Genomic DNA, 18,771 nt, shown 5'->3' with positions numbered 1-18,771 from the left:
CCAAAATGTGCATGTCCACTTCTTATCCTCTCTCCCCAGGTAAAACCATTATTATAATTCAGATTATTTTAACTATGAAGTTTTATATCTCTAGCCCCAAACTCCATCACAACCTTCAGTATGCCATAATCTGAGGTCTCAATCTCTAGACTCTACTTTTATTCAACAAATACAAATCTTTAGTCATTTTCTTCCAACCCCCAAAATATTAGCTCCTCCCTATGTCAACAATCTCAATGAAAAATATCTAATCACCCAAGGTAAAAAATTTTAAGACATCTTAGCTCTCCCTTTTCCCACCAATATACAATCAACGAACTACTTATTCTTCTTCTAAAATGTCTTGAAAAGAACAGTCTACTTCTCTTTCTGTCCTATTGTTATTGCTCCTGTTCAGGCCACTGTCATCCTTCTTGAACAACTGAAGGATTCAGCTGAACAACTGATTAGTCTGAGATTACAATCTATTCTTTATCTGCTCACAATATTATCCCTGTCTTAATAAATCCAGCTGATTCTGATTTTTTCAGTCCTCCAAATAAAAAAATAAATAAAAGACACAATGATTTTCTCCATCTTCAATGGAAAACCCTTCTTCCTCAAAGCCCAATTCAATGATCCATCAGAATTAACTTCTCCCTCTTTTGCTCCCATAAGGCTTAATTCTTCTAGCACAGATTTTATAATGTATAGTTGGGTGTGTCTATATTCCCTACTTGATTATAGGCTCCTTATACAAGCAGTGCAATTCTTTTTTTATTCTCTTAGTACAGTGCCTTAATATTGGTGAATTGAACAGAATTCTGCTCATAGAATTTTTCTATCTGAATTCCACGTTATACCTACCCTTGCCAGTGAGTTGTTCTGAAATTTTACAAACACAACTGCATATTTTTCCAAAGCATTAATAAAAATATTAAAAAGGACAAGGAAAAAAATAGCCTTTTTAGGACACTGATCCCTTTTGAACACTTTTTTAAATTTTTTTTTTTTTAAGTAATCTCCACACCCAATATGGGGCTCCAACACAGCCCCAAGATCAAGAGTCACACGCTCAACCAACTGAGCCAACCTGGCGCCCCCACTTTTTAACACTTTTTTTAAGTTTATTTTGCGAGAGAGTGTCCACACACAAGCAGGGGAGGAACAGAGAGAGAGGGAGAGAGGGATTCCCAAGCGGGCTCCACACTGCAACATAAAGCCCAATAGGGGGCTTGAACTCATGAACCGCAAGATGACAACCTGAGCTGAGACCAGGAAGACCAAGAGTCAGCCGCTTAACTGAGCCAGGTGCCCTTTAACACTTTTTAAGAATGGTTATTTTAGGGGCACCTGGATGGCTCAGTCAGTTAAGCAACAGATTCTTGATTTCAGCTCAGGTCATGATCTCCCAGTTCATAAGACTGAGCCTCTGTTGGGCTCTGTGCTGAGAGTAGGGAGCCTGCTTAGCATTCTCTGTTTCTCTCTGCCCCTCCCCTGCTCGTTCTCTCTCTCTCTCTCTCTCTCTCTCTCTCTCTCTCTCTGTCTCTCTCTGTCTCACTCTGTCTCTGAAATAAACTTTTTAAAAAAAGGTTATTTTATGCCTCTTAATGTAATGTTCTTAATGCTGATAAGCTAGCCTGTACCTTTTTCTACATTACCTCCAACGATGGAAAATGATTTCAAAAACTACTATTTTTTTAAAAAGATTTTATGTCTGTTTCTAGCCCTGTAACATACTTTGAGTCACCAGAAATTAACTTAAGTAGGCTCTACACCCAACGTGGGGCTTGAACTCACAACCCTGAGATCTACGGTCTCCTGCTCTACCTGAGCCAGCCAGGCACACCTGGAATCATCTCAAATTAACAAAAGCTATCAACACTTCTTAGTTCCTTTGTGTCACTTAGACGGATCTAAAACCTGTGCAGCATTAGCCAGATAGGTAGAAAAGGATTCTTGGAATCCAATCAAGTGGTGAAGCAACTTGGGTGGGGTTTATAGACCTTGTTCAGGCAATGGAGTTAAAAAGCAGTTACAAAATATTTACAAAAGGCCTTAAACTTGAATTCAGAAGAAACCAAAAGGGCGGAGTTCCAGTTATCATAGGGATGAGATTTCAATGTGCCTCTCCGTGGTTTAAGAAAAACCACCTGGACAAAAGGCAGCTTCCAAGGCCAATGTTAGGCTGATAATCAGATGGTAACTGATTAGTCTGAGAGTCAGATGAGGAGATGGTAACTGATCTGTGGTCATAAAGGTGTCACAGAAAATTCAACCTGCTCAAGACAGCAGAAGTGTTTCCTTAAGTGACTACCAACCTTCAACACGAACTAGAACTAAATACTGAAATTAAGTATGTCAAACCCACAATATTAGTAAGTCTATGTTAGGTTTTAAAACTATTCTATATATCTTTTTACATTCTTGTCATGTTTAGGAGAATTTTAACCTTATAGAATCTGACAGACTTAAGTGTGTTTGGTTAATAAGCAATACCGGAATGTTTAAAAGAACTTGTGACTCACTATATTTACAAATTTTATTTAACTTTAAAAGAGTTTTAAGTATTCAAAACAAGTCCTGCTTATTGAAATTTTATACTACTCCATAAGGCATATAAATTGCTAAAAAAATAAAATAAAATCCAGTACATTAAATGTATAAAGAATTAAGCAGCTGTAGTACTAATAGCTAAGAATTCAACGAGCATTTTCTTTTTTTCAAAGAGCATTTTCCTAGTGTCCAACATTGTTGCAAGTATTTCATATTTTCAATTCATTCATTTAGCAGTCACTAAGCATCCACCATGAACAAGGCATCATTCCAGACTGAGACTAAATCACTGAATAAAACATAATTTCAATCTTCATGAATCTTATAATTTAATGAGAAGAAGAGAATAAATATCAGTGATGATAATTACTATGAAGAAAAATAAAACCAAGGAAACGTGTAGAGGGGGGCTATTTTTGATGGCATAATGAAGGTAACATCAGTGAGCACCATTCACACAGAAGTCTATGTAAATGATACCACCTGGAAACTCCCTCTTCAAAAAAAAACCTCTCTACACCAGGTGACATTTGAACCTGAGAAGGAAGCAAGCCATGCAAATATACAACTATTACAGGAAAAGAAAACAAGTACACAAACCATTTTACCAGGGAAGGATGTGTGAAGGGATATTTAATCTTTTCAACTAGAATAATTGATTTAATATAGTATTTTTTTTCAGTTTCTTAAAAGTAGAAACAGGGTTATGTATTAAGATTTATAAATAGGTTTTTACTACTACGCTGTAGTTTGGCACTGTACTCAAGGACTTCTAAAATATACCACCTGACTTTTTTTAAATCTATTATAGGCTGAAGGTTAGAATGACTTAATAAACTAGGCAAAAGAAACCTTTCGACTTATGAAAACGTTCTAAAACAGGACTATGGAGTTGGTAGCAAACCACTGTAAATTTACTAAAAATCACTGAATTGTACACTTAGAAGAGTATGACGCAGAAATCCTCCCTCCAAAAAAAAAATCCTGTAATTAATAAAGTGACCAGAATGTTCCTCTCTTATACTACCTTGAAATTAAGACCAGTATTTAGGTCTCCTACTCTGCAAATCTTCATGTCCTACTTGAAATTGAACCCAAAAGTTCAATTTTAGCACAATGGGGACTCGAGGTACTGAACTACATTGTGGTGGTCTTTAATAAACAAATACAGTCCTTGAATATAGGACACTACCCACTGTGCAAAATTTCATCTGAAACCCTAACCAGTAAGGGCTGCCTCATTAAAATTACATGTAAGGACAAAATGTGTAAGAGAACAATTCGGATAAGTTGTAACCTTGATGAATAAACTTAAGAGAATGTATTTTTAAAGACAAAAGTATTCAAACCTTATCTACTTCCAGGTTTGTTTTTGTTTTTGTTTTAATCTAAAACACAGTATTTTAGCAAAAACAGTCCTGGGACATAAGACCTTAAAGAAAATTCAGGTCACTGTAAAATAGAATACAAAAAAAATTGAATACAACATACACTATGATACTGAAAAAACAAGGAAGGACAAATATAAACCAACATAAATGGTCCTATAACACCTCACTCCAAAAGCAGAGTTTGAATGGTTAGGTTCATATCCCATTAAGAACAGTAACCATCCTTACTACATTGTTGAGAAGACTAATAATAGTGAATAGAGTATTTACATGCATCTAGCACATAGCAAATGTTCAGTAACTTAATTTGTATTACTTTTTGTTTTTTGGTTTTTTTTTCTTGCTTGTTTCAAGTAATCTCTACATCCAAAGTTGGCCTTGAGGTCACAACCTGAAGATCTACCTACAGAGCCAGCCAGATGCCCCAATATATATTTCTTCTGGAAGTGTTTTTGTTTTTGTTTTTTTAAACTCTAAGTAAACTCTACTCTCAACATGAGGCTCAAACCTACAACCTCAAGATCAAGAGTCGCATGCTTCACCAACCAAGCAAGCCAAACACCCCTACTTTTATAATAATCATCTAGAGCAACCCTATACAATCTTCAATATACATTTTAAATGCCTGGGACTCTCCTTAAAATGAGATTGTTATACAGGAGATTTGGGTAGGGCCTGAAATTTGCATTTCTAACAAGTTCAAGTGCCCAGGAAGGATACTTTTGAGTTACAAGAAGGTTTCTTCACATTTAGGACACATCAGAATCATTTGAAGGGCTGGTTTAAAACAGATTTCTGGGTTCCAACCCAGAGTCCGGGAGAAAATGCATTTGTAACAAGTTCCCATATGATGCTATTGTGCCATTCCCATTTTGAGAACAACTGCTTGAAAGTTCTCAGCTACAACGTACATCAGAAACACTTGTGGGGCGTGGGTTTATTATTTATAGGTGGGTGCCCTGACTATACCCTAGTATTTATTAGTCTCCAAAGTATGGTCTCCTGCTAAATCGGACTCTTTAGGGGTAGAGCCCAGCCATCCATTATTTAAAACAAACAAACAGGGGCGCCTGAGTGGCGCAGTCGGTTAAGTGTCCGACTTCAGCCAGGTCATGATCTCGCGGTCTGTGAGTTCGAGCCCCGTGTCGGGCTCTGGGCTGATGGCTCAGAGCCTGGAGCCTGTTTCCGATTCTGTGTCTCCCTCTCTCTCTGCCCCTCCCCTGTTCATGCTCTGTCTTTCTCTGTCCCAAAAATAAATAAACGTTAAAAAAAAAAAATTAAAACAAACAAACAAACAAACCTTACCGGTGATTATGATCCATGTTAAAGTCTCAGAACCACCGCCTTATCATTACAAATAACTCAGAATTTCCTTGGTGAAATTTTGCTAACTACAGGAAGAAAAGCATCTACCTATGTGGCTTAAGTCAAACTGAAAATGTCCTGACTCATTCACCAAGTAAGAACAACATTTATTCGGGGCACCTGGGTGGCTCAGTCAGTTAAATGTTGGACTTCAGCTCAGGTCATGATCTCACAGTTCGTGGATAGGAGCCCATGCATCGGGTTCTGTATTACAGGTGTGGAGCCTGCTTGGGATTCATTCATTCTCTCTCTCTCTCTCTCAAAATAAATAAACGTAAAAAAAAAAACAAAAAAAAAAAAAAACAGCATTTATTCAAATTTAGCAGTAACTCTGTAACAGTTAAAAGAAGTCCATTACTCTCTCCTTCATTCTTCAAGAGATGTTCTCCTATATCAGGATGTTCCTCTAAAGTCACACATTTAAGGGGCGCCTGGGTGGCTCAGTCGGTTAAGCATCTGACTTCGGCTCAGGTCATGATCTCGCAGTCTGTGGGTTCGAGCCCCACGTCGGGCTCTGTGCTGACCGCTCAGAGCCTGGAGCCTGTTTCAGATTCTGTGTCTCCCTCTCTCTCTGACCCTCCCCCGTTCATGCTCTGTCTTTCTCTGTCTCAAAAATAAATAAACGTTAGGGGCGCCTGGGTGGCGCAGTCGGTTAAGCGTCCGACTTCAGCCAGGTCACGATCTCGCGGTCCGGGAGTTCGAGCCCCGCGTCAGGCTCTGGGCTGATGGCTCAGAGCCTGGAGCCTGTTTCCGATTCTGTGTCTCCCTCTCTCTCTGCCCCTCCCCCGTTCATGTTCTGTCTCTCTCTGTCCCAAAAATAAATAAACGTTGAAAAAAAAATTTAAAAATAAATAAATAAATAAATAAATAAACGTTAAAATAAATTAAATTAAAAAAAAATTAAAGTCAGACATTTAAAATCTCGAGGCAAAAAGAAAACTTTAGAAATTAGTCTAAAACTTTGTATAACATTTAATTTCTACAAAAGCTCAGTAAAGGAAAGATCACTAGAGTCCAAAATGTTGGTGCATGCTATTCTTACATTATTCTTGAACAAAACACCTAATTTCAACAGTTACAGCTCATTTATAATATTCTTGTCCTTAGTTATTACTGACTGACCATGAACAAAATTAGTTTATAAAGAAAATTAAGTGTATCTTCCAGGCTAACTGTGGGACATAGATGAAAGAAAAATTATGTGGAGAAACACAATAATGTATCTTTCATTATGCCTTTTTTTTTTTTTCTTTCATTATGCCTTTTTCAAGTTAAAAAAGTGAAATGGAAGGGGTAGGAAAGAAAATGGAAAGGGAGACTATGTGATAAGAAAGTTGCACTTTGCACAAAAACAGACACTCAGATCAATGGAACAGAATAGAGAACCCAGGAATGGACCCACAAACATATGGCCAACTAATCTTTGACAAAGCAGGAAAGAATATCCAATGGAATAAAGACAGTCTCTTCAGCAAGTGGTGCTGGGAAAACTGGACAGCGACATGCAGAAGAATGAACCTGGACCACTTTCTTACACCATACACAAAAATAAACTCAAAATGGATCAAAGACCTAAATGTAAGACAGGAAGCCATCAAAATCCTCGAGAAAGCAGGCAAAAACCTCTTTGATCTTGGCTGCAGCAACTTCTTACTCAACATGTCTCCGGAGGCAAGGGAAAAAAACAAAAAACAAAAATGAATTCTTGGGACCTCATCAAAATAAAAAGCTTCTGCACAGCAAAGGAAACAATCAGCAAAACTAAAAGGCAACTGATGGAATGGGAGAACATATTTGCAAATGACATATCAGATAAAGGGGTAGTATCCAAATCTAGAAAGAACTTCTCAAACTCAACGCCCAAAACACAAACAGTCCAGTGAAGAAATGGGCAAAAGACATGATAGACACTTCTGCAAAGAAGACATCCAGATGGGCAACTGACACATGAAAAAATGCTCAACATCACTCATCATCAGGGAAATGCAACTCAAAACCACAATGAGACACCACCTCACACCAGTCACAATGGCTAACATTAACAATTCAGACAACAACAGATGTTGGCAAGGACGCAGAGAAAGAGGATCTCTTTTGCATTGTTGGTGGGAATGCAAGTTGGTGTAGCTACTCTGGAAAAGTGTGGAGTTTCTTCAAAAAATTAAAGATAGAACTACCCTATGACCCAGCAATTGCACTACTAGGTATTTATCCAAGGGATACAGGTGTGCTGTTTCGAAGGGACACACGCACCCCAATGTTTATAGCAGCTCTATCAACAATAGCCAAAGTATGGAAAGAGCCCAAATGTCCAAGAGATGAATGGATAAAGATGTGTATGTGTATATATATACATATATACGCACACACAATGGAGTATTACTCGGCAATCAAAAAGAATGAAATCTTGCCATTTGCAACTATGTGGATGTAACTAGAGGGTATTATGCTAAGCAAAATTAGTCAGATAAAGACAAGTATCACATGACTTCACTCGTGTGTAATTTAAGATACAAAACAGATGAACATAAGGGAAGGGTAGCCAAAATAATGCAAAAACAAGGAGGGGGACAAAACACAAGAGACTCTTAAATATGGAAAACAAACAGAGGATTACTGGAGGGGTTGTGGGAGGGGGGCTGGGCTAAATGGGTAAGGGGAATTAAGGAATCTACTCCTGAAATCATTGTTGCACTATATGCTAATTTAGATATAAATTTATAAATTTTTTTTTCAACGTTTATTTATTTTTGGGACAGAGAGAGACAGAGCATGAACGGGGGAGGGGCAGAGAGAGAGGGAGACACAGAATGGGAAACAGGCTCCAGGCTCTGAGCCATCAGCCCAGAGCCCGACACGGGGCTCGAACTCACGGACCGCGAGATCGTGACCTGGCTGAAGTCGGACGCTTAACCGACTGCGCCACTCAGGCGCCCCTAGATATAAATTTAAAAAATTAAAAATAAAATACACAGAAAAAAAAAGTTGCACTTACACTTGAAGCCTGCCTGAAAGGGGATATAAACTAGGTAAAAGGCTTTTAGCTCTCCATTTTTTAATAGCCTATAACTTGATTTTATAATATGCACACCACAACATTACACTGTTCATAAATATAAAATAAGTATCTTAAAATTAAAATGGCTTAAACAAATTGGGACGTTTTTCTTGGGGAGAGGGACCCTCACAATATTCTTTAAAATAACAGAGGATACCACAGGGTGTCTGTCATAAAAACTAGAATAGGAATCACTGCTTGAAAGGAATTCAAAGAATGAAAAGAAAGCTGCCAACTCATAGGATAAAAGTCCAAAAAGCCATTAGCTAGTCAGGAATGCTATACCAAAATGTTCAAAACAAAATTATTAAGCGTGGGGGGGGGGGGGTGCTGAAGTACTACTGCAGGCCAATCAGTGACAGAAGTTAAAAGTATCCTCTTTGCCCAAGTTACACTAAAACACTGAAAGGGTCTACTAACTTATCTGAAAGCAAGAAAGCAAGGATTTTCTTTGATGTCCCCTTCTAAGAGGTTTTTTTTTTTTAATCTTTATTTTTGAGAGAGCGAGCAAGAGAGCAAGAGAGCGAGAGCGCGAGCAAGAGGGGGAGGAACAGAGAAAGAGGGAGACACAGAATCCAAAGCTGTGTTGACAGCTCAGAGCCCGACAAGGGGCTCAAACTCTCAAGCTGCGAGATCATGACCTGAGCCGAAGTCCGATGCTCAACCGACTGAACCACCCAGGCACCCCTAAGAGTTCTTAAAATCAATGAATGCGATGAGGAAAATGTCTAAGTCAAAGAGCTGAAATCTCCACGTATAAATTACACTGAGTTCTAGGATTTCTAAAGCAAGATAAAAATGTAATGATGCTGATAAAATTAAAGTTCTAAAACAGACAAAAATATTCCATAGTACCAGACATCCAAAGAGTGGTTTCCCATGGGATGGGGTAGTGTTAATCACCAGAATACAACACAAGACAGTTTCTGAGATTCTGATAACGTGCTGCTTCTTAGTACTGAATACACAGGTAGGATTACATTTTGAAAATTCACTGAACCAGGGCGCCTGGGTGACTCAGTCAGTTGAGCGTCCAACTTCGACTCAGGTCATGATCTTACACTCATGGGTTCAAGCCCCACATCCGGCTCTGTGCTGACAGCTCAGAGCCTGGAGCCTTGCTTCAGATTCTGTGTCTCCCTCGCTCGCTCTCTCTCTGTCCCTCCTCCACTCGCACTCTCTCTCTCTCTCTCTCAAAATAAATAAACATAATAATAAAAAAATTTTTAAAAAAGTCACTGAACTATATACACTTATGAGAACTTTGTGTATATTATACTACAATCATATTTACATTTATTTAAAAGCAGGGAGCAAATAAAGGACATTTCTCTCTCAGAAAATGAAACATTACTGCAAACACAAACATTAAAATTTCTTTTTAGTAAAGCCAGTTGAGATTAAGAATTAAAGGAACACCTGGCTGCCCCAGTCAGAAGAGCATGTGACTCATGATCTCAAGGTTGTGAGTTCCAACCCCAGGTTGGGTGTAGAGATTTAAATAAATAAACTTCAAGAATTACAAATTTGGGGTGTGTAAAGACAGAGAAGTATCACAAAGTTCCTTAAGGACTATCAGTTAAATAAATCTCACAAATACACACATCTTTCTCAGAAGAAAAAAATCCTGGCACCTCCCTGTATAATACCATCAACCTAGAAAAAAGCAGTATTCCACCTTATTTATGAAACACAATAAATCTGCTTTCTAATGGGAAAGTGTATATGAACTGCAGGATAGGTGTTCCTTAAGCTTCTGACCAATTTAAAAAAATTAAAAAACTAGTAAGAAAAGTATAAATGAGTGCCAGATTGCAATTAGCAACTACTATTTCCTGGATTAGTTCAGTGCCATTCTGTAAAATCATCGTATCCCTTATGAAGTAAGCCGAATTCCTTCTGATAATAAAAGGTATAAATTATGTTTCAATCCCTTTAAATCGCATCCCAAGGTAGATCCAAGGTAGAAAGAAATTTCATCCCATCATTCACCTGCAATTCTCTTTATGGGATCCCCAAGCACAGGACACACATTTTTTCAAATATTTATTATGATTCCACACTTAGAAAGTTAATCTGGTATTTCTTCCTAGCATTAATGTAATCACACCAATCTGTAAACAACAGAACATGTTAGTCATTACTTAATAAAATAGTAACTTTGGAGCCTCCACAGTTTTAAAGTGTAAATAGGTAAAAATATCTCCCTTCTTTAAAAAATTATTTTAAGATCTTGGATAATTATTTTGTAAAGAAAAAAACCATACCTTCATAAACAATAAGAACTTTCAATATTAAAAATGTTCTCCTTGGCATGAATTATGCCCTCACTAATGCTCACCTGGAATTTCTTAGAGTATTCATTACTAAATGTCAGTAAATGTGCCATACTGCTGTTCTTAACAACTGAAGAAAAAAGGTATTGTGATTCTGTAACTTAATTTCTAGAACTGCCAATTAGCACTTTTTCATTAAATAGATTGGAGGATAATAATGATGTCAAACTACACATTGCTATTTAATAAAGGAAAACACCTTAAGCACACATCCTAAATTGTTGACCTTAGCAGTTTAATTCTCTAATTCCACAAAAATTTACCGAAGTAGTTTTTCTCTGTTTAGCCTCTAATACAGTACTCTTAAGTAGTTTCATATTTTGTCCATTCAAGGAAGGAGAAATTGCTTCATTTAATCCTACTAAATTCTGTGGTATGGGAAAAGAATTTCAAATTTTGGCTGACAAGAAAAAGAGTTATAAAACACTGTTTTTGTACAGAATAAGCTTTATTATCCTCAATTTGTAGAGTGCTCTTAAAAATCAATACAAAAACAAGTATCACAATAAAAAGACACCAGATCAAAAGAAAGATGTGTCATAAGAATCATCTAAAAATCAATACTAATATTTTTTTAAGTTTGGGGTAAAAATAAATAAAATAAAAAACATTTAAAATATAAAAATGAAACACAAAACAATGAGAAAATAAAAATTATTTAATAGAGTTGAGACAATTACCAATTTGGAGAAAAACATTTATATTCTCACTTCACACCAGTATCAGATGAGGTTAAAAGTTCAATTTATTTAATCTAACTTAGAAAAACTAAAAGAGACAGTATTAAATCAGTATTGTTTATTTATTACATTTCCAGAGAAGCAATTTCAGAAGTTCAAAAGTGAACAACAAACTTAGGTCAAAAGATTTGGTTACTTACATTAATTTTGAAATTCTGTTTATCTTAATTCATAAATGAAATACATCTGTTAAGCACAATGTTTCACCTTAGTAATCTAAGAAAAAAGTGGTATAACTTATACTCTATTAAGTTTTTATAAATAATACTTAATGTAGAAGTATAGAGTAACAGCCACTTCAACATGAACATAATTTGATCCTTTTGATAGTGTGACGAATAGGTTTTATAAGCCTTTAAAAATACACTTAAAAATCACTTCTGGTGTTGGCAATATACTAGAAGATAATACTATACACAAGAAAATATCTTATGTATAAATGTTATTCACAGTGTTATTTATATATGCAAAAATTTAGGATAGGGGAATGATACATCAACACATGGGACACCATACAACTATTTATAATTATGGTTATGAAGACTCATTGTGAGAATGGAAAAATGTTACCCAACATTAGGTTAGAAAGCAAATCATGGAATTAAATGTTTTATCCACAAGTATATAAAAGATGCATTTTTAAAATAATGTAAGAAATATATCAAAATTTTAATATGGTGATATTAATTCCTCACATTTAAAATCCTCAAGCCAGTCATTAAAGTCATTAAAACACACCACATAACACACTTTCTACCTAAATCAAATACTATCTACCATTACTCTACCAATAATCAGAACACACAGTTTAAATTAACATATTAAAAGAAACTGAAAACAGGGAAGCAAAGCAACAAAGAAAATCCACTACAAAATGAAACAGTTCTCTCCTCAGGAAACTCATCAGGGCTAAGGATGGAGACTCAACTTCACGGTTCAAAACTAAAGGGGCACCTGGGTGGCTCAGTTGGTTAAGCATCCAACTCTTGATTTTGGCTCAGGTCATGATCTCACATCATCTCACAGTTTGTGAGACTGAGCCCTGCATCAGGCTCTGCACCAACAGCATGGAGCCTGCTTGTGATTCTCTCTCCTTCTCTCTTTGCCCCACCCCTCTCTCTCTCTCTCAAAATAATTAAACAAACATTAAAAAAAAAAAAACTATAGGGGCGCCTGGGTGGCTCAGTCAGTTGAGCTTCTGACTTCAGCTCAAGTTGTGATCTCACAGTCCATGGGTTCAAGCCCTGCGTCAGGCTCTGTGCTGACGGTTCAGAGCCTGGCACCTGCTTCGGATTCTGTGTCTCCCTCTCTCTCTGCCCTCCCCTGTTCATGCTGTCTCTGTCTCAAAAATAAATAAACATTAAAAAAAATTTTTTTAATAAAAATAAAACTATAGGGACGCCTGGATGGCTCAGTCAGTTAGGCATTCAACTTCAGCTCAGGTCATGATCTCAGTTTGTGAGTTCGAGCCCTGCATCAGGCTCTGTGCTGACAGCCTGGAGCCTACTTTGATTCTGTGTGTGTGTCTCTCTCTGCCCCTCCCCTGCTCATACTCTGTCTCTCTCTCTCTCTCTCTCAAAAATAAATAAACATTTAAAAAAAATTTTTTTTACTACAGAACTTAATTATACAAACTGGTCATTTACTGTTTCTAATTATTTGCTTTGAATATTCCTTCATTAATAAAGATGCTAGTCTTTAGACAACTGGTTATCACTGATATCAAATATTAAATGTAACAGAGCCTTATTTGGGAGGTAATCCCTTGAAATAATAAATAAGGAAATTAATAAATAGAGAAATGCAATAAAATAAAACACAGGAAATGTCATACACAACAGCATCATTTTTATTTGGTATCATCAGTTGAGTTCTATAGGTCAATTCTCCAGAAAACTGAAATGCATTAATTAACAAAGCTTTGAAAATGCTTACCCTTATAATAATCTTCTAAAAAGACACCAGTTTCTTACTTCCTTAAACACAGTACATAGAATAAAAGTTTATTTATGACTAATGTCATCCTGTGACACATCATGTACTACACTGCTTGGCAACATTGTGATTCCCTCTGAAGTTAATGATTATAGGACTGCATGATGTCCCTATGTAATGGCCTTTAAACACTATTCTTCTATTCTTCTAAAATAGTTCCATCTATTTTTTAATAGTTTTTCTCCCCTTTCCCTTGAAACATAATTACATTTCAGCAATCATTGTGCCTAACTCCAATGGCCAATCCTGTGGATTATGATCTGCGGGCTAAAAAATCAGATAACCAATCCTGTTGGGACTGCAAAACTTATTTACTCCACTTAGGAATTTCTGAATAAAGACCACAGGCTTATGGTATTTGCTTACAGTTATTTTGATGGCTCAGGAAATCCATGCTGTTGCAAATGGCTGAGATCACTATCACTCAAAAAACGTTTGCTGAATTACTGAATATAACATAAATATAACGGAGTTTCCAATAATAATGAATGAATAGTTTGAGAGTCTCCTCAAGAAAAATTACTGAACTCACTGGTCTCTGACAATACAAAAAAGATCTACCTAAATGAGAAAGAACAGCTAAAAAGAAAAAAACAGAGGTGAGAAGGATAAGTTCAAATAAAATAGCAAAGTCTATACTTCCATGGTATTGGAAGTTAACACTTAAGACTCTGGGAAATACTCACTGTTCAATGTTTTTAAAGTATAATTACAGTAGTTATCAAAGTATTAACTACAGAAATTTGCACCACAATGTATACCACATCTATATTAAATACTACTTTAAAAACCAAAAAGTCTTCCAGCAAATACTTCTTGTAGTTAAATCCAAACTGAATTTTCCTATGAAATTAGATAGATTTTTTTAAAAAGCACCTGCAACATATTTTCACTGACATTTCTGCCCAAGTAATTTCTGGTAATCTCTCTTGGGTACTGGTTCATGAAGAGTTAAGAAATAAGATTTATATTCTTGGTATATTAATATGTAATATAGGTATCACACTGTATAGTTTACAAAGTTATAGGTCTATGGAAATTAGCATTGCGTCAGGCCCTAAGAAAAAAATCCAAGTGAGGCCAAATCAGTATTGAATTATCAATGTTATTAATTTCCTCTCATCACTGCAGCTCATCAGTTCTCAGATCACTTCTGTGACAGTTAATAAATGAGAAAAGGAAAATAAAATTTCTTGGTTATTTAAGTTAATTACTCAAGCAAACTCTAACCATATAAAATACATTCCTCTTCCTCCTTAGATTTTCTCAGTATATTTCTACCCAGTATTTCAGATAAATACTAATCTCTAAAAGACTGGTATTCTCAAGATCCACTACCAGAAAGTTTATTAATTACAAAAGTGTAAGAAATATATACAGTATCGCAAGGATCAGATACACATGGTAACTACCAAAGGCCCAAATACCAAGCACAACTTTGTAGATCCCTGTGCAAAGGCCATTATAGAATAGTGAACTTTGAGACCATTGCCATTTTGACAATTTCCTTCTAAAAATAATAAAATTTACTTCTAAAAATAAAATATACTCAACAAATGTTACTTAACAAGAGGGCTTTACCTAACTAAAGAATTCACAAAGTTGCAATTAAGTATCAAACTCAATTGCTGATTTTTTATGACAAATGATATCAAGCAATTTTTGAGATGGACTGAAACAGTCTAAAAATTTTAAGAGAAAAAAATGCCTAAAATTACTGATTCCAAATTCTAGTCAACTCAAATTGCCCTCCAACCATCGTGAATCTGCCTAATCTTGGACCACAGCCCTGTCAAACTTCTACCATCCTCTTTTTTCTGTGCAACTTCTCCAATTCCATTTCAGTATCAAACTACACATTCTTTTCCTCTTTCCCTCATCACACCTTTCACACTCACTTTCATTCCCCAATTTTCCTAATTGGAACAATTACAAAAGAAAATCACACTGCCCAAGAAGAATAGATACTTTTGTGTAACTAATAAATAATACTGCTAGTAGGTTTGCGGGAAAAGTACAAAAAAACAATCACAAAATGCTGCAACTTCTGAGTATATGTACATTTGTCTGTATTCACTAATAATATACCTACCACTCTACTGTTGAGCTCAGTAAATTGCATGGTCAGAACTATTTAACTGAGCTGGTAACTTTTTAAAATTCCTATACACAAACTTGGGTTATAATTTAGAATATGTAAGTATCACAAAATATAAGCATAAATGTAAGGGTGAATGTATAACACAAGTACTAAATATAAAAATATAAAGATCAACTGATAACATACTTATTTCTTTAAATTCTATTTTATTTTAGTGCAAAGCTACCAGCATACTAAATCTCCAGGACAAAAATAACGCTATCACTCAAGATACTGTCATAAAACAGAACCACCAAAAAATCATACTAAATCTCCAGGACAAAAATAATGCTATCACTCAAGATACTGTCATAAAACCGAACCACCAAAAAATCTGTACAATTTTTTTCTCTGGGCACCTGTGTGGCTCAGTGCATTAAGAGTCTGACTCTTGATTCGGCTCAGGTCATGATCTCATGGTTTGGGAGAGACTGAGCCCAGTGTTGGTCTTGGTGCTCCCAGGGTGCAGCCTGCTTGGGATTTTTTCTCTCTTTCTCTCTCTCTGCCCCTCCCTCTAAATAAAGAAATAAACAAATCTATTTTTAAAGCAAATATGCATATATTTGTCAAGACAATAGGTATGCATGCTAAATGAAAATTTCGCGGAGTAGAAAATTTTTTACTGGTTGCTAATGTTGTGATAGTGTATCTCAAAACACCACTCCACTTCCTCCTCTGCCTTAAAAAAAAAAAAAAATACATGGAATAATACACAACTACTGCTAAGAGTGGTTACAGAGATTTAAGACTAAGTAAGGCAACTTAGCAAGAGTGTAACAGGGAGCGTTTTACTGTATATATTTCTCTGTATCAAGTGTAAAGGCAAATGACACTTTTGTAGTTTTTTAGAAAAACAAACTTTGAGTGGATTACCTAGTTATCTCATTAGTTATGGAATTAACTCCCCACTACAAATACTAAATAAATCCAAAGACTCATGAATACGAAATTACAAAATACGAAATTACTTGGCTCAAGAATATGAAAAGTAGGTATACTGTAAATTTATTTGATTCAGACATTGAAAGTTGGAGAAAAATTAATTTTATGTCAAACTCATTTAAAGAAAAACCGAACTCAAACTTTGATACCAAAGTTTATGAAGAGAAGTTTGGTTTTAATTAGAATTTTGACTTAAAACATTCCACTATTACTTGTAACCATGTGACCTAAAACAACCATCCCTGAACATCAAAGATGGCAACCTCATAATACAGTAGTAATCAAAATCATATCGATAATTATGAGTTAATAGGCACGCACAAAATTAAAAGAACGATTTTATTCTGACATCAGTTATTGTCAGAGATATAAGGGCTCCTTCCAAATACTGCCAAAAGTTATTGTACATACAAAGTAAGTTAGAGTCGTGAGGAAGTTATCAATGACCAAGTAAGTGGGAGTAAATGATGCTCAGAGAGGAAAAAATAAAAGGCGCAGTAGTTTTAAGCGTCTGAAAATAACCAGTGGACTAAGGTACTGCGGCAGAAACAAGCGACAGAATGGTTAACAGGTCTGGAATTCTTTAGAAAATGGCAACAAGGGGGAAAACTGACATGAACGTTTGAAAGTTAACAGCAACGCTATCCTATGGAATCGTCACGACTGCGCGAGCATGGCTCTGGACTTCGAGGGAGTAAGACGGAGGGGTGGAACTATCACTGCGCTGGGGAAAAGGAGCCGGGGCTGAGGGGTGCAGACGCTTCTGCAGGTGGCGGAGCGCCCGAGGGGGTGGGGAGGAGGACCGTGTCGCCTCAATGAGGTCAATGTATTCCCTTCAAGACTAAAGGAAGCTGACCTAGCACGTCTCCCGGCACCAAGAGGCACTCGCCCCCGGCCCCTCCCTAACAACTTGCCTGGTAGAAAGAGTTGCGGGTCCCAGGCCCCCGGAACCCAAGGATTCGCCATCCAGGACAACTGCTCTGCCAACAAGGTCCCGCGAGAATCGAGAGATCTCGCGATACAAACCCACTAGCATCTCGCGAGTTTCCCCTGGAACCAACATGGCGGTACAGTGAAATCGGTATTTCGGAACTTGGAAAGTGCTTCATTAAGGGACTTGAGAACGTGGATAACAAGGAAATAGCAGAAAGTCTTTTACGCCTTTTATTTCTCATCCTGTCCCCCCTAGTAGAGAGGAGAAGCGATAGAAAACCCTAAAACATCCAAGACCACGGTTAATACCACCCAGACACAACAACCCTCTGCCTCAACCAGCCTCACAGCCTGTCACGTGGAAGGAGACTCTCGGCGTTTCGTCACGTGGGCAGCTACTGAGCGAGCGCGCGCTGGTCGTCCTCCCAAGAGCCCTCCCCGCCCCCCTTTCGCCCGCGCACACGTGCGCGCGCACCCCCGCCCCACGTGGGGGTTTCGCCGTCGCTTCCAACCCACCCCCTCCCAGCACTGGGCTCTAAATCCGGGTCCCAAAGCCGATGGTGCCCCGGGTTCCCTCCTCCTCCATTCTCCCTACCCCATGTCTGGCCCCCACCACGTGCCCCGAGCGACTGCTCACCTTCCGCGCGGGGCAGGGCGCCGTGAGCTACTTGGGGAAGCGCCGCCGCCGTGGCCGCTCTCTGCCCCCGCCACGGCACTTGCTCGGGTGGCCGCCGCAGGAAGCTCGACAGCGGCGCCGCGGCGCTTCCAGGTGGGTCCCCGCCTCCCGCTCCTGCCACTTCCCGCAGCACCAGCGGCTCCTTCCGGTCCCCTCCTCTCTCGCTGGGACGGGCGGGCGTCGGCGGCTGCAGGCGAGCTCACTACACCGCCTGCTGGTAACCGCGGCCCGTGCAGCGCGGGCGGGCTGGGGGCCGCCGAGGTCCGCCCTCGCCCCTGGGCGAGGGTTGGTCTTCTGAGAGCAGGACCCAGTTCCGTCCCTACTATAGTCTAACTTGGCCCTACCCATAGAGGAAAGGAGTCGTTGTAGCTCCGCTGTTGGAAGTCCGCTCCATCGTGTCCTCTGTGGTCTCTTGAAAGGTTTGTACACACTGGCTCCCTTAGCGATGTGGTCTCAAGCTGTATATTATATATGCTCCTGCCTACTTCATCGCCAAACACACAGCCCCCTCGCTCACTCCTCTGGCTTTCTGGCTATTCCTACAACACGCAGGCTCTCAGACTTTCAGCTTGCTGTTCCCCCTGGATAGAACTCTTCAGATTTCTTTTAACTCGTTGATGTTCAATGCGTAGTTCAAGTCCCTTCTCGAAGGTCAACATG

The 18,771-nt window shown here is 38.0% G+C and overlaps 1 protein-coding gene across 6 annotated transcripts in view; it reads right to left on the bottom strand.

The window, feature by feature from the left end:
- ZZZ3 (zinc finger ZZ-type containing 3) overlaps window positions 1–18,201 on the bottom strand; it is a 109,730-nt gene extending 91,529 nt beyond the window's left edge. For 5 of the 6 annotated variants that reach the window (XM_047083080.1, XM_047083079.1, XM_047083084.1 and 2 more), the window contains exon 1: window positions 18,073–18,201. The gene's annotated coding sequence lies outside the window, so the exon portion shown is untranslated. Of the gene's footprint in view, window positions 1–10,341; window positions 10,445–18,072 lie in introns of those variants that run through there. The other variant, XM_047083081.1, reaches the window with a different exon arrangement.
- Between the last annotated feature and the right edge of the window lie 570 nt (window positions 18,202–18,771).

This window comes from Lynx rufus, unplaced genomic scaffold (genome assembly GCF_022079265.1).
Source record: "Lynx rufus isolate CCGP_SWC_20201006 ecotype Redwood Valley unplaced genomic scaffold, mLynRuf1.p SCAF_2, whole genome shotgun sequence".
NCBI lineage: Eukaryota > Metazoa > Chordata > Mammalia > Carnivora > Felidae > Lynx > Lynx rufus.
This window is presented reverse-complemented; position numbering and strand designations above follow the sequence as displayed.